At 43.1% G+C, this 15,978-nt stretch overlaps 1 protein-coding gene across 3 annotated transcripts in view; it reads left to right on the forward strand.

The window, feature by feature from the left end:
* The first annotated feature begins 6,838 nt into the window (after positions 1 to 6,838).
* RCBTB1 (RCC1 and BTB domain containing protein 1) overlaps positions 6,839 to 15,978 on the forward strand; it is a 51,322-nt gene continuing 42,182 nt past the window's right edge. Inside the window, exon 1 of one of the 3 annotated variants that reach the window (XM_067563092.1) lies at positions 6,839 to 6,909. The gene's annotated coding sequence lies outside the window, so the exon portion shown is untranslated. Of the gene's footprint in view, positions 6,910 to 7,053; positions 7,094 to 15,978 lie in introns of those variants that run through there. The other 2 variants (XM_067563091.1, XM_067563090.1) reach the window with 2 other exon arrangements.

The raw sequence follows: 15,978 nt of genomic DNA on the forward strand, positions 1-15,978 counted from the left end.
GTCACAGCACCTTTCTACAATCAGCTTTGTATTATGAGTTGTAAATATGCATGGAATGCTTGTATTTCAAACTTGTGCTGTGTTTGTGGGTGACATCCCCAGACAGGATGGCTGCAGCACTTCACCTGCTTAACAGCTCATCCAGGGAACTAAACTACAATTAATCCAGTGAAAGAACCGAGGGGCTACACCTGATGAGTCATCAGGACATAGTAGTATTATGCGTGCCTTTGGCTGGAGGACTCTCGGAGGCTTTTCCATGCCATGTGCTGTGTGGCTGTGTTCGGGACAAAGGAATTGCAACCCTCATGTCAAAAATAATATAGAAACACAGCTGCCCCAGCTGCTTTTTGTCTTCATTTCTGGTTTCTTCTACCTCTGAGATCCATTTAGGTACTGGAGGTACTCCAGGGGAACCGGATAAGCCTGCAGATACCACAATTCTGCTAAGAGTCTGATATATATATATCTCTATATCGATATAGATATATGGACTTTGAAGTCATTTGTAGCTATGTCATTGCTTTGAGCATTTAACATTTCTCATCTTGTTTGTTTTTCTTTTATAATAAATCTTTACTTTTGGGTGGGTACTAAAGGATTGGCTGCAAGCGTCATCTTTTGGGTCGGATGCAAAAGAATGGTTTCTTGCCTCATAACTGTTGTTCTTTGAGATGTGTTGCTCATGTCCATTCTGAATTAGGTGTGTGTGTGCCACATGCACTACTACCGGAAATTTTTCCCCTGGTGGTATCTGTAGGGCTGGCTCTAGTGCCCTTCACAGCAATGCGCATCTGCGCCCATATATAGAGTGCTGCCAGCCCCCCTCCCTGCCAATTCCTTCTTGTTGGAACTCGGACAGAGGGGAAGGAGGGTGGTTTGTGGAATGGAGATGAGCAACACATCTCAAAGAACAACAGTTATGAGGTAAGTAACTGTTCTTTCTTCTTTGAGTGCTTGCTCATGTTCATTCTGAATTAGGTGACTTACCAGCAATGCCTCCAGAGGTGGGCAGGAATTCATGGACGTGATGATTGGAGCACCACTCTACCAAACCCAGCGTCGTCCCAAGTTTGCTGCGTGATGGCATAGTGGGACGTAAATGTATGTATCAAAGACACTGTAGCGGCTCTACATGTGTCCTGTATGGGTACATGCACCAGGAAGGCCGCTGAAGATGCCTGAGCTCTTGTGGAGTGGGCTGACAGGGATGCTGGGGGCGTGACTCCCGCTTGCTCATAGCAGGCTTGAATACAGGCTGTAATCCAGGACGAGATTCACTGGGACGACACTGGATGTCCCTTCATCCGGTCAGCGATCGCCACAAAGATCTGGGTGGAGCAGCGAAAGGGTCTGTTCCTGTTAACGTAGAAGGCTAGTGTCCTCCTCACATCAAGAGAGTAGAGACGTCTCTCCTCATTGGAGCTGTGAGGCTTTGGACAGAACACTGGCAGGAAGATGTCCTGGTTAACATGAAAGTGGGAAACAATCTTTGGCAGAACCGCTGGGTGAGGATGAAACTGAACTTTGTCCTTGAAGACTGTGTATGGAGGCTCTGTGGTCAGGGCTTTTATCTCAGAGACCCTCTGTGCAGAGATGATGCTACCAGGAATGCTACCTTCCAGGACAGGTGTGTGAGGGAGCAGGAATCCACTGGCTCAAATGGTGGTGTAGCAAGCTGGGAAAGAATGAGGTTCAGGTCCCATTGGTGAACCGGGTCCCACAGTGGAGGAAAAAGACTCTCTAGGCCCTTGAGAAATCTGGCTGCCATCTCGTGGGGAAAAAATCGTTCTGCCCTATATTGGAGGATGAAAGGCCGATATTGCCACCAGGTGCAACTTGACAGATGAGAAGGCTAACCCTTCCTGCTTCAGATGAAGCAGATAGTTCAGGATCACTTGTATAAGCAATTTTGTTGGCGAGACATTTTGGCGTGCTGCCCAGCAGGTGAACCATTTCTATTTGGCCAGAAACGCTTCCTGCTTTCCAACAGGATTTTCTGAACTTGGGCTGAGCAGTGACGCTCCTCCCTGCTCAACTGTAAAGCATCCACGCTGTCAGATGCAGAGAGGTTAGCTCTGGGTGGCGCAGACAACCTTGGTCCTGGGAGAGGAGGTCTGGTCACAATGGAAGTGAACAAGGGTGGGCCACCAACAGTTCCAATAACATCTCAAACCAATGCTGCCAAAGCCATGCCGGGGCTACCAGGTTGACCTGTACCTTGTCTCTCTTGATTTTCACAAGGACTCTGTGTATGAGAGGTATCGGGGGAAAAGCATACATGAGACCCCTCGACCATGAAAGGCATTGTTCAGGGAGGCGTCCCCTGGCCCAGGAGGGAGCAGAATCGAGCGCACTTCCTGTTCTTCCTGGTCACAAAGAGGTCCAGTTGGGGAGTTCCCCACCTTTAGAAGATGTGGTCGGCTACCTCCTGGTGGAGCGACCATTCGTGGTGAAAGCAAAAGGATCTGCTCAGACGATCCGCTGTCATATTCTTTAACCCAGGCAGATGAACTGCCTCCCGATGAATGTTGTGGCTCGTGCAGCAATCCCACAGATATAAGGCTTCCCGATAAAGGACTGAAGACCCGGCTTCCCCTTGCCTGCTGATGTAGTACATTGCAGTCATGTTGTCCGTAAGAACCAACATCACATTAATGGATAAGTATGGCAGGAACATCTTGCAGGCCAGACGAGGTGCCCTGAGTTCTCTGACATTGATGTGAAGAGCCAACACATCCCTGGTCCAAAGATCCTGAGTCCGTAGGGCACCAAGGTGGGCACCCCACCCCACATCCGATGCATCGGATACCAGCAACAGAGTTGGTTTTGGGGCTGCGAAAGGTACTTCTTCCAGTACGTGCCATGGCTTTGTCCACAATGCTAGAGAGGTGAGTATGCAAGGGGGAATCATGAGTACTCTGTCCAAAGGAGTGTCTGGATGGAGAGTATACTGTCACCAGCCACATCAGCAGCAGTCGCAGTTGCAGCCTAGCGTACCAGACCACGTAAGTATAAGCCGCCATGTGCCCCAGGAGGCTGAGACATACCCTCGCTGTGGTGAAGGGGTGAGTCGCTAGTCGGGCTATAAGTTCCGACATTACTAGGAACCTGGATTTGGGCAGGAGCACTTTGGCTTGAGTCTAGGACTACTCCTATGAACTCTATCATCTGGACCAGTGTAAGTATAGATTTCTGTTTGTTTATCAGCAGGCCCAGTAATCGGCAGGTGTCCCTTACAACAAAAGTCATGGCCCAAAATCTAGGCACTTGCATATAGATCCAACCTAATAATCTGCCTAAGGATCAGGATTCTTGTAATAATTCCACTGTAGTGATAATTTTCACCGCCGATGAGACCAATCTCTTAAGTACTGATTGTACGTATAATTAATATTATTTATGGAGTAGTACCAGTGAATAGAAATTATAGTTATTATCCAGTCAGTGATTTCATTTTCTCATCTATTATTTATCAAAGGTCCAGTGCAACTCTTTTAAGAGGTGGGCACATATTCCCTGCCTTCCTGACGGAATCAATGAAGAAAGAGTACAAGTGCAACAAGTGTGTTTAGTTCAGATGTTTACAAAACGTGTAAATTATATAATTGTTTTAATTAGAGAAACGTTTGAGTTTTCTTGGAGTACCACATCTGGCATATAAATGGAAAATAGAGAAGTTTCATGTTACTGTTCAAGTCATTAGAGGAAAAAAGATGTTTATAACTCTGTATTAGAACATATGTTTACACACTTGTTTTTGAAGATGTCTTGGAAAAATATGTTTTTGATTATATATCTGGATACAATAATGTTTTTAAAATTAGAAGAAATTCCTCTCTTTCTTGCTCTAGGAGGCATAACTGAAAGTTGGTGGAATGAGGCTAATGAATGGGACAAAGTTATACAGGGAACAAAATTATTGTAAGGACACAATAGGTCATCCTGCTGGGGGGACTGGCATATGTGAAAGAAAGCATATCTCCCAATGAAGGGAAAATTGTAAATGAACCAAAATATAAAATAGAATATTTCTAGATCATAACTCCATGCTTAATTAATAGCAATATAGCAGTAAGATATACTCCCGCCCACCTGACCAGGATGTTGATAGAGACAGTGAAATAGTATGGGAGATTACAGAGACTATAAAATTAAAGAACTGAATAAAAATGGTGGATTTCAACTATCCCCATATTGACTGGGTATGTCATCTCAGGGTGGGATGCAGAGATAAAATTTCTGGGTACCTTAAATGGCAGCTTCTTGGGGCAGGTAGTCCTAGAACACACAAGAGGAGAGGAAATCTTTGCTTTAGTGGTAAGTGGAGCAAGGATGTGGTGCAAAAGGTGAATATAGATGAATTGCTTCGTAATAGGGGCCAGAACATAAGAAAATTAAACACCCATGTGGGAATTAAAACAGCAGAGCTGACCACCATCATTGCAGAAAGGGGAACTACAGAAAAATGAGAAAGTTAGTTAAACCAAAAATAAAAAGGTAGAGTACTGAAAGTGAAATCTATGAAAGGTGCATGGAAATTTTTTTAAAGACAGCATAATAGATGATCAAGGTAAATATATACCACAAATTAAAACACATAGAAAGAAAAGGAAAAAGTCACACAGTAGCAAAACAACAAAGTAAAAACTTAAATCCTATGGAGGAAAATAGAAAGGAGTTTAAATGGCAGCAAATGACATGTAAAAATAGAATTAGGAAAGAGAAATGGGAATCTGAAGAACAACTGAAAAAGAACATGGAAAAAATTTGAAAAGTATTTCAGAAGTAGGAAGAGCGCCTGCTCAAAAACCAGTGGAGTAAAGTAGCATATTTTGACGGAGACATGTGATCTGCCCAAATTTGTTACCCCTGGACCAGAGGATGCGAAAGGTGAGAGGTATGAGATTGAGACACACACATTCCATTGGGTACCCTGTGTGACAGAAACTGGACAGGTACTGCAGGTTTTGTCATCAGGCATCTTGTGAGCCAGAAACAGAAAGTGTGGTGGTATTGGGGGGGTTGTGACCAGTCCGTGCTTAGGGTAGACCACCTGAAAATGCCAGTCAGGGCAGGATACAAAAGGAGAGCAGATTCTCCCAGCACTGGTGGGTGACAATGAAGTCAGACTTCCCAACCAGCCACAAACAATGCTTCTGATTCCCCACAGTGGTTATCAAGAAGCTAAAACAAAATATACACAGCCCCCTTTACTGTATTTCAGTCTCTGGCTCCCAATCAGCCACTAGGTCCAGTAAAGAGATACATTACTTAAAACTCTATGCTCTCTACGAAAAAGGTTCTCCTGACCCCAAAGGGTCAGCCACAGTACCAAATCATTATAAGTTTGGATCTTACCCAAAATACCATGCTGCCAGCCAATCCTTTAGTAACTAAAATGAAAGGTTTATTATAAAAGGAAAGAAACAAGCTATAAGAGAAGTGTTAAATGATTAAAGCAATCACATACATACAAATGATTTGAAAATCCATATATATAAGGTTTTCATTAGTATTGTGGAGTTCGCAGGTTTGTATAGCCCCTCTGGTGTACATTCAGTACCTGGATGGGTTTCAGTCCTGTTTCACAACTTCAATTGTAGATGAGTTGATCCAGAGGAAGGTGAAGATTTACTGAAGTTAATATTGATGTGGTGCACATGCCTTTTATGTCCCTTGGCTTTTTCCATGCTGCTTGTGGAAATTTAAAGAAATAAGATGGAGTCCAGTGTCACATGAGTGAGTCAGGCGTAGCCCCAGCTTTATTCCCTGGGTCCACTGTACCTGTGAGTTTCCTTCATGGACCATTATGCTGCTTATTGCTGCTACCATCCTGCCTGGAAGCATAGCACAAGTTGAAATACAGATACATCAAACATATCCATAACTTTCAATACAAAGATGACACATGCACATACACAGTATCATCACAACTATCAAATTATAACCTTTCTCACGGTACCTGACATGGCCTATCTCATATGAATTATTGTAATTTTCACATATTGATGTTAAATAATATCATAAAGGGTCCCCCTAATCCAGCCAGCGTCACAGGTTTTGTCATCGGGCACCCTGTGTGTCAGAAACAGGGCAGACTGTGGCGGTACAGCGGGGCTCATGGTTTTCGACACTGGGCATCTTCTGTGCCAGAAACAGGGACGAGTCACGAACTCTGCCGGACACGGTTTTTGGCCCTACACCGGCTCTGCCCGACAGGTGCCTCCCCAGGGACGGAGCGGGCCTCTCTGCGCGGTGCATCCGAAGGGCTCCATAAACGCCACCTGCTGCACCTGCACCTGCCCCCTCCTCCGCCCCCGGGCTCCCCCCCCCGCCCATCTTCCCCGTCACCCCAGTTCTCCTCCCTCCCCCGTCTCCCGCCCGCTGGATTCCCTGCCTTGACCTCCCTGAGCCCCCAGCACCTGCAGGCCCCCCCAGCCGGTCGCGTCCCGGAGCCGCGGTGGCCACGGAAGGGGCGCCCCGGCCCACCAGGGCGAGTGACCGTTAGGCTGGCGCGGGGGGAGGGGCCAGGGTTATGCGCGCGTGAGCCAGGCTTTGTCCCTGCGGGCTCCCCGCCAAGCGGGGGAGGGGCGAGGATACTGCTTCCGGGCTCAGCCCACCTAGTATTAACAGCGCCGGGCGGCAGCCAGCGGCGCCCACGGAGCCGTTACGCCCTTCTTTCAGGCCTGTCAGAGCTCGGCGCCGCCAGCCAATCAGAGCGCGGCGCCTCAGCCGCATCAGCCTCTGAGGCAGGCACTGGGGCAAGCCGCGAGCGAGCGAGCGCTGAGAGCGCGTGGGGAATCTCTCCTAGTCCGCGTGAGGCCCGGAAGGAGGTGTCAGCTTCGTTGCACCTGGATCCTGCGCGAGCGAAGGGGCGGGGCTCTAGCATCACGTGATGAAGATTGGGTTTGTTTCTTTCTTGTTCGCTTCGCTCCTGTCTCGAGAGCTAGACCGGCCGCGACTGAGCCCCGCCCGCACCCGTTAGCCTGGGTCCGCTTCCTGCCTCGCGCGCTGCCGGGGTGGCTGCCTCCAGGTCCGCTTCCTGCCTCGCGCGTGCCGGCCGGGCAGGTCACTCCTAGCTTGTCTCCAGGTATCCAGCGAGGCTGCGGGCGGCTCCGGTTTCCTGGGGCTGCTGCTAACGGGGACGGCGCAGGGCGGGTGCGAGCCTGTGGGGGGCCCTAAGCGGGAGTGGTGGGGGGGGGCTGCCCCACAACACACACGGATAATTACTTGGGGGCCTCCTTGAGCTGGCTCTGCTCCCCCGGGGAGAGGATGGAGGCAGGCTTCGCTCCTGCGAGTTGTGGGGGGGGGGTGGAGACGAGGTTGGGGGTGGCGGTGGGAAGAGTGGGGGGAGGTTGGGGGAGGGGATGATGGGGGATGGGAGGAGATCGCTGGGGGGGAGTGTGGGGGTGGGAGGCAGCTGCTGAGGGTAGAGCCTTTGACCCCAAGATGCTCAGTATGGGTGCTGACCCCACTGCTTTGTGGAGGGGGCAGGGCGTTGCCTGGTGCCCTGCCTATGGCTTCCTCCTGGTGCTGGCTATCATCCCCCGAGGTGGCCGCATTTCAACACCGCTGTGCACAGAGCCGGTGAAGCGTGCTCCGGCCCTCCTGGCTTGGGACGTGGTTGTTTGTTACAGATAATCCACGCTCTGAAGTGGTTCCTAGGCATGACGAGTGGACAGGGGAGCAGGTTGAATGGCCAGTGTTCAGGGCAGTGGGTCAGCGCCGCAGGCCTATTCTCTCAAGCTAGGGGTTTGGTGGGGAACCCCCCCCCCCCCCATATGTGTAGCAGACACGTAAGAGAGGGTGTTCGCTTGCTTGAGATCTGAACTTATTTTTGCTGTGCCTTGGATGTTCAAGTCAAACTTAGAAAAAGAGGGAAAGAAAAACAGGCCACAATATCTTTGTGCTTAAGCTCACAGGTGAACAAGCATCTGTTCATGCCCATGACTCTTCACCAGAGACTGTCACAAACTATATGAACCCAAGTTCTTGCTTATGATGTCATTGAGTTAAACCCTGAACTCAGTGAAATTCAAATTGAGACTGACACTTTGCCTAGGGTACTGTGTATTATGTAGCCATTTTAGCATATGGTATGTCAGGTCATGATTTGTTCTGAGATCTGCCCCATAAATAGAGAATTGTACGGCCTTAGATGTAACAGGAGTGAGTTAAAGATGAAGTGATAGCCTTTACCTTTTCATTGCACTGTAAGACTGAATGTTCTTAGAGATGTAATGTTTGTTTTAATTCCTTCCACTTTGCTGGAATGTGAGTCTTATCAAATCTCTAGGTTTTTTCTGGGGTGTCCTCCGCTTCCCTCATTGAACTTTAAGTATTACCCTTCTTCTCTCCCTTCTCCCACTTTAGCTTTCTCTATATCCAGGATCTCGGTACTTGTACCCATCTTTCTTCAGAGAACTCTACAGATTTCTTCAGTACTCACTAACACTAATCTATAGATGGATGACATAAAGGATTCTATTATTGAATGACATAAAGGACTTCTTCACTCTTAAGGACTGAATGTGCTATGACTGCAATACTCTTGGCTTACAAAGTCATAAGCATTAGCTGGATGGCACTGCAGAGCACTAGTAAGCTAGCTTCTGGCAGAAGCCAGAGTAATTCTCTGGTACTTACATGAAGGAAAGATCAGGAAATACTTAATGAGTGAGAACACACTAGAACAGTGGTTTTCAAGCTTTTTACATTTGCGGACCCTTAAAAAATTTTGAATGAAGGTGCGGACCCCTTTGGAAATTTTAGACATAGTCTGTGAACCCTCAGTGATTTGTGGACCGCAGGTTGAAAAGCACTGTTGTATGATAATGACAACTTTTCACAGACCCCTTAGGATGGGTGCCAGGTTTGTACAAATTTTGGTGGTGCCCGTAATGTGTCCTGGCCAGGGAACTGGGCCCGTGTCATGTGGAAGAGGGGTAGGGGGAAGGGGCTGCCACGGCATTGCACATTGCTCGGGGCTGGTGCCAGAGCAGCTCCTGGCCAGCTGCTGAGCATGTTGGTGGGGGGAGGCAGAACGGCTGGCCTGCATTGCACTGGGGGCCGCTGTGCTCTGCATCTCCACTGCCGAGCTCCACTGGAAGCTCCACGGCCGACCTTCCAGCACCACAGGAATATTGGTGGAGCTGGGCCCACCATCCTCAATGTTGGTGGAGCACGGGCACCACAAACCCATATAACTTGCCTCCTATGCCCCTTAGACATAGTGTGAGGACCCCCAGGGATCCACGGACCACAGGTTGAAAACCACTGCACTAGAGGAATGTTTTCTGAAAGGAGTAGATGTTTCATTCAGTACTGAAGAGAATAAGGCTGGTAACTATTCACAGAAATGTACTTGACTCTAACAGCCATGTTGTTTTGTTATGATAGTTATATTCTTTCCAAATTCGAGTAGTAAAGATAAAAATAAATGAAATGTCATAATTTAGATGGCTGCTGTCATATAAGATGTGCAAAGAAACAATTGTATTTACTGTACAGACTCTGCACTGTATTAGGCAGTATATAGGTGTATAACATTTTCCCCAAGGGTGTAAGGTTACAAAAGTCCTGGAAGGTTGTTTCCTTGTTCCTGTTATACAAGCCTCTTATTCTAATCCTATGAACAAAGATGCTTTTAAAATAAGTGTTGGGTTTCTATGGTGCTGGTACGTAAGTTGGTAACATGCTCCAACCTCTTCTTGAATTTTTCATTTATCCTGGAAGTTTCCTTCACAGTAGTTCTCCCACCAGTCTAAATTATTAATTTTCCCAACCAACGATTACAATTTTAAATCCATCATCGCAGTGTCTGCTAGCTAATTTTTTTTGTTCAGTTCTTTGCTAATAGTGGGGCTTGCTGTCTTCCCTATTCCATGGAAATAAAGATCTAGTTTCTTGAGAAATGGATACTTTGGACATTTTTGTAATAATGCTTTCTCTTCAAGTGATATCTCTGATGCAGAGGTTGTTGACCACCACCTTCTGTCTTTTGTAGTCATAACAGAGTTGTAAAACTTCCACTCAGCTGGGTATTTAACATTTTCAGATGCTTTCTCATGTAAACCTAAGGAACAGATTTATTTATTTTTTTTTTCATAAAATGGTTTTTGGGATCCTACTTTTAAAGAATCATAATATTGAAGAGCATGTAACATTATCTGTATCAATGTAGCTTTTGTTGTACATGAAAGGATCTTAAGGAATTAAAATATAAAAAGAGTCTTGTCTCTCCTGTGATGTTACATGCAAAAGCTTTCGAAAGAAAAAAACATAGAAGTGGGGATACTGCACCCTTCTAAGCTATTGGTAACCATAAACAAACACCTGTATATTTTGAGAACCAAATCCATCATTGACCTTGGAAAAAATCCATAGAAGGGACTAACATTTGAGATGTCTGAGCAACTCTGAAAACTAAGAGCATTTTCCTATAATAAGTTTAAAATAACTTTCTCTGTGTTTAGCCAAATTAAACAGATACTATCTTAGAAGCTATTTAGGATAATTGGGCTGCTTCAGCAAGTGATGAAAATGATTCAGTTAAACAAAAATCCTCATTGTTGCCATAATACTGTAAAAGTGTTTGGCATTTGTCATAATACTTAAGTACATTGCATAGTTAAAACTGTTATGATGAATGCCAAACATTTTTACATCTGTTTATAGATAATAACCTAAGAACTAACGATCACATTTTTAATCTATCTTTATTGCTTGCCTATTTGTATCTTTCTTGCAGTCACTCAAGGCAAATAATTAGGACTGTTTAAACACTGTAAAATTAACAAACTCTTCCTTCCCCAAACTGGTCAATGGAGGATATCCAAAAATAAAACAGTGACATGCAGGGATTTAAACATAGGATTGTATGATAGTAACTGCCTTTATGGTAAGGGCTGTTTAGGGACACAAAAGAAAAGAGCTTTAGACCAAACATGTACACTTGGAAGGAGTATAAATTATTGCTGTAGGAGAAATTGCGTGCTTTAAAAATATCAGTGATTCAGAACCTAATGGCAGGATTTGTGATCTTATTGCTGTTTGTTTTTTTGTTTTAAGTTGCTATAGTGAAATTGCAAAAGTAAGAAATGTCAAAGATGAGACTGACACTCTTTAAGCTTGAATTTTCACACTTTTGTTGGTGTATCCCTTAAAACAGTACTCTGAAGCTTTATTCTTTTTAAAAATTGGTTAAGAGTTTCAGTTACTGCACTTGCTGTTGAGTCCTCCTGCCAACTCTTTTGGTTTTACAACCAGATTTTCCTGGTTTTGTTTTGTTCTGGTTTTTTAAGATATTTCTCTCCCCTGTTAATTTATGAAAGACCTATACAAATAGAGGAAACTGATTAAAATTCTGATCCTGCAAATTTTTGTCTGCAGATGCAGGGCTTTGTATGGAACTGTTGCAGGTTTAGAGTCTGTCTAAGGGTAACATTGGAAATGGCTATACACAACAATACAGTAGCAAATGCTTAAAGTAAATGAGTTTTAATACTATAAATATTTTTCTCCAAACTTGTTCAGTTTTAGTTCTCTTGCGTGTTACTTGTAATGATAGCACACCGTTTTCATACAGAAGTGTGTTTAAGTTGATTGTGTCCTTTTTAAGCATAGTTTGTTTTATAATCCAGATAAATAAATGTTAGGAATCATTTAAAAATCAGTTTAACGCATTTTGTAAATATTTCCTTTATTGACTTTAAGTGGAGAGAGAGGGAATCCTAAATGCCCAAATGATCCTTCTCCACCTCGGTGACAATCAGCTTGTGAAATGTTGTTATGAAAAGCAAACTAATTAGGAGGTGAATTCATGAGCAGTGATCTAATTGAGGTTTTTGGAATTCTTTTGTTTTTCAAAGTTTGTTTGTGTTGCTTTCTGTTTTACTTGTTCAAACTCTACAAATTTGGATATCTAATTTTTTCCAGGTCATCTAGTCCAGTGGTCTATTAGAAACTATTACTTTTCATACAGTGGTCATAACCGTCTGTTATAGAATCATAGAAGATTAGAGTTGGAAGGGACCCCAGGAGGTCATCTAGTCCAACCCCCGGCTCAAAGCAGGACTAACCTCAGCTAAATCATCCCAGCCAGGGCTTTGTCAAACCTCATCTTAAAAAACCTCTAAAGATGGAGATTCCACCACCTCCATAGGTAACCCATTCTAGTGCTTCACCACCCTCCTAGTGAAATGTTTGTACAGTGTTTAGCACAATGAGCTGAGGCCTCTACCTTTCTCATGAGTGTGGACCCGGAAAAGATAACTAAATAGGGTAATATCCTGTTCCACAGTTTGTCATAGTATGGATAGATTCTGAAAGATGAACATTCATCCCTACACTTTCATAGCTGTGTATTTTCTTCTGGGTTGTTCCTGCAAAAAGAAATGATTTTGACAGAGAGCCTTGCATGGGAATCTCAGGTTATATTTAGAACATGGTGAAGGGTGGGACAAAAATAATATATTGTAAATTGTCTAATTCCTGGAAGGTTTGCTTCACCTACTGTCAGTTTTCAGAAAATATGTGGGACATTTGTTACATCTTATCAAAGCAATGTTCAGTGTTGTGAACTGTAAGCTAACATCTTTCCAAAACAAGCTTTTATTCCCCTGTATGGATGTTTTATTCTATCTTTAGAGAGGAAAAGAATGGACCAATGATCAGGTTGGGAATTAATTTTCCCTGAATACAGGAACTTGTACAACTAACAGAATAGATTCTAAAACAGCTGGATGCAGTTAAAGCTGACAAAACAGTGGGTCAGAATGTGAAATAATGAGCTTTAAAGGAAGTGTTTAATTTAGACTTAATCAAAAACAAAGAGCCCCAACATTAATTTAAAAAAATGCCAATTTATAACAAAATACTGCAGCAAATTGCACCATCTACTGGCAATAGCTAACCACTGCAGTTGAAGAGGGGGCTGGAAACCCACCATAATAAAGAATACTCCCATTCTCTAAATATCACCTAGCAGACAGGAAGTTGTTAACTAGGACATCTGTGAATCTTAATGGTCATTATTTCAGAGAGATTTGAGGATTGTGAATTGGTAAACATAATTTCGTTACCGCAAATGGTCAAGAGATAAACTTGAAAATTATAGGCAAAAGACTCATTTGTGAGGGGGGGAAAAGAGTTCTTGAAACTATTTTAAGTAGTATAGTGGTAACCCTTGGAAAATCATACCTTTAGAGTAGCCAGCATGGCTTCAGGTAGAGGGAATTCATGCTTGAATAACCGGCTGGAGTTTTTGTAAGATCATAGACGATTAGGGTTACAAGAGACCTCAGGAGGTCATCTAGTCCAACCCCCTGCTCAAAGCAGGACTACCTTAACTCCCATAAGATACTACCATTTAGGATCAGAAATGCAGTGACTCTAGTACAGCTAGATTTAAAAAAACCCACATTTGAAACATGGTCCCATATCAGATTAGTGGCTAAAATCAGATTATAAAATGTGGAATAGAAAACTAACCTGAAGATCAAGAGAGAAAAGCGAATCAGAAACATGTGATATCTTTCTTGCTTGATATGCTCAAGTGGGATACCTGACTCTGTTCCAACATATAGTAAAACGTGTTATTAACCATAATTGCCTATCTCAAAAGCCAATGAGTTCTTAGTTCTCCTGAAAGTTCATATTAATCACACTGGTGTCTTCAGTCATTTGCTACAGCAGCCAGAAAAGAAATATCGATGTTAATAAGTTTCACTCTAAAATAAGGGTTTTTAAAATGAGACTTCCAAATTTGTAGTTAGTGTTAGAAGTAGTACAGTTAATAAAAAACAACATAGTTGTTCTATATGATCAAAATATTTTAAAGGTGGTAACCTTTGATGGTAAATAAAATGGTCAGTTGTAAAAATATTAAGTATAGGAACAAGAAGATAGACTAAGGCTTAGTCTACATTTAAAACTTAGAAGAAAAATTTCACACCCTGAGTGCCATAGTTAGTTCAGCCTAACCTCCAGTGTAGCTGCAGCTAGCTCAACAGAAGAATTCTTCTGTTCAACTAGCTCCTGCCTCTCAGAAAGATGGATTAATTATATCGACTGAAAAACCCTTTCTCTTGTAGTTGCAGCCGTGCTGCTGTAACACTTATAATATAAGAAGTAGCCTTAGAATATAAAGGCTGTTAAGAGATGTACTGACAAAACAATGGACAATCAATCCTGGAAATGCAAGGTGAATCTGAAGTTTCACTGATCCCAGATAGGTTCTCATCAAGAGATCAACTTTTTATACAGCAATAGCTAAGAAACTTTCTACTCTTGAAAATAATAGGTAGGCAGATGTAGCTTTAATTTCATTCCATGTCAAATCAGTTTGTAACCTCTTTTCCATAGCCCTTTGAATCTTTGAGTAGTTTACAGGTCTTGTATTGCTCAAGCTTCTGTGTATTCCTATAGCTTTCACTTCCTGAATTTTTCCTACTGTGTGCCAAATAGATTCTCATGCACATTCTAGCTCTTAAATCATGTGGGCAGTTAGTCTGCAAATGTGCAAAGTAAACTCACAGGTCAGCCATGAATTCCTAGGACTTCTAAGTGTATGTCTACACTGCTGAAAAAGACCTGTGATAGCAAGTCTCTGCACCCAGCTCAGTTGACTGGAGCTTGTGCTACAGGGCTAAAAATAGCAGTGTAGTTGTTCAGGCTTGGGCTGGAGCCTGAGCTCTGAGACCCTCACTGTCCCTTCCCCAATGGGTTTCAGAACCCAGCCCGAGCCTGAACATCTACACTGCTATTTTTAGCTCTTGAGACAGTTGACTTGCTGCCATTGTTTTTTTTTTGCTGTTAGATGTACTCTAATAGACCACCATTTCTCTGAAAGCAACACATTCTGGGTTGAAATTATATTCATTGCTGTGAGCCTTGTAACTCAAATACATTTAAAAGTAGTAACTCATCCACTGAAGAAAGTTTTTAACAAAAATCAAAGTTTTCCGAATGGCTTGTCCACAGAATGTATGTGATTTGCCAAATTTATGCATTTAAGGGGAAATCCTAATAAATTAAGCCTAGAAGGGTCTGTTATGATCAAATAGTCTGACCTCCTGCATTACACTGGAGAACCCAGCAGTCCTGACTTAAAATCTTCCTGAGCTAATCAGTTGACCACATTCCTCTCCCAAAAGTTAGTTGCTGAATTAATTTTGTCCATCATTCCTAAAGCACTTATAGTGTAAAAGTCCTATGTGTATTTGTCTTGTTGCCATTTTGTATCTAGCAGGAGTTGCTATGTGTAGTTGCTCCCAACTAAAGAAGCATATCCTCTGCAATCTCAGAGGTCTAAGATACTTTATCCTTTGAATACTCACATAGAGTAAACAGGATGTTGGACTGTAAAGTTAGAGGAATTCAGTATAAATCAAAGTAGATGGTGTTCAGAATAAAGGTGATGGTTTATAAGAAATGATGTGGTCATAGGCTTGGTGCTGTGTATGCAGTCTAGCTTTAAGATTTGTCAAAGTTGACAAACCATTCTGAGTGTTTAAATTTTAGCAACTAACTAGTTTCCCGCAGAGAATTGTTACTGATTGAGGGTTTAAATGCAAGCTCATTGTTTAGCTGTATAAATTACAATAATGTGTAGGTCCTTCTGGAGTTTATTTTTTAAACAACTTTGCAAACAAGTTTTTGTGGAATAAGTAGTAACTATATGGAGACAATAAACTGGAAATCTAGACCAGAGTTTTCAAATATAGTAGCCTAAAGTTAGGCCCCTAAATCCATACATAGGCACTTATGTTATTTTCAAGATTGCTGAGTATCTAGCAGCCACTCTTGGATGCTCAGCACTCTTGAAAATGAGGTAGGTATGGATTTAGGAGCCTAACTTTAGGCTACTATATTTGAAAATCTTTGCTATCGTCAACTTTAAAAAATGAATGAAAAATAGCTTCAGGTACTAAATTTGTTCCTGAGTAGTCTGCCAACTTCTGCCTTTGTGTAAAA

Source organism: Emydura macquarii, unplaced genomic scaffold (genome assembly GCF_026122565.2).
Source record: "Emydura macquarii macquarii isolate MOO-44397 ecotype Brisbane River unplaced genomic scaffold, CSIRO-AGI_Emac_v2 contig_2473, whole genome shotgun sequence".
Lineage (NCBI taxonomy): Eukaryota > Metazoa > Chordata > Testudines > Chelidae > Emydura > Emydura macquarii.